Raw genomic sequence first — 1007 nt, 5'->3', positions numbered from 1 at the left:
TCTATAAGTTAAGATGTACAGTAATTTCTATAAAATGTACATAATTTCTATATCCAAGATACAGTAATTCTATAGTAAAGATGCTACAGTAATGTCAACATAAATTACGATAAATTCATATACAGTTAAATGTTACAGTAATTCACAGTAAGATGTACAGTAATTCTAATAGTAAAAGAACACGAATTCTCATTAGAAAAGACAGTAATCTACAGTCTGATGCGTACAGTAATATGTACAGTAAAGTACAGTAATTCACATAAGATGACAGACTTAATCATCTATAAATTCACAGTAACCTGTCTACAGTACATTGTCACAGTAAGATGTAACATAATTTCATATAAGATGTACAGAATTTCTTATAGTAAGATACATGGTAATTCTACGCAGAACATGTACATAATTCTACAGTAAGATTACATAACATCTACCAAATTTCGGTATCACTAAGATATTGACAAATTCTCTACAGTAAGATACAGTACAATTCGATATCATAAGAATGATACAGTGAAATCGTACCTACATAATTCACCCAGAAATGTACAGTAAATTTCTACAGAAAGAGACAGTAACCATCATTGTCATCTGTACTGTGTACCTAGGTCACTAAGCCTTCTTTCATGTTATTCATCTGATGACTATGAATCAACACGTTTTCCAGTTCAGAATTGTAATGACTGTAATATATTTACACCAGCAACAGGGTCACTACCTAGACAGAGTTAAATAGCTGTATGTACTTAGCAGCAAAGGGCGCCTCAACCTAGAACAGCATAGCTATAGAGTGTTTTCACAGGGAATAAACTCTAATGACTGACTTACAACTATGGGTATTCTCATTTCATTTTATTTCTGTCTATATTGCATTTGTTTAGCATAATGCAATGAAACTACAAATGTATGATATAGTTGCATATTACCCTTAACTTGGACCCAGGACAAACAACATTTATAAATGCGGTCCCAGGCACTCAAAAAACATTGAAAAACACATTGGAATG

This window comes from Salvelinus sp. IW2-2015, unplaced genomic scaffold, assembly GCF_002910315.2.
Source record: "Salvelinus sp. IW2-2015 unplaced genomic scaffold, ASM291031v2 Un_scaffold3875, whole genome shotgun sequence".
In the NCBI taxonomy this organism is placed as follows: Eukaryota; Metazoa; Chordata; class Actinopteri; order Salmoniformes; family Salmonidae; genus Salvelinus; species Salvelinus sp. IW2-2015.
This window is presented reverse-complemented; position numbering follows the sequence as displayed.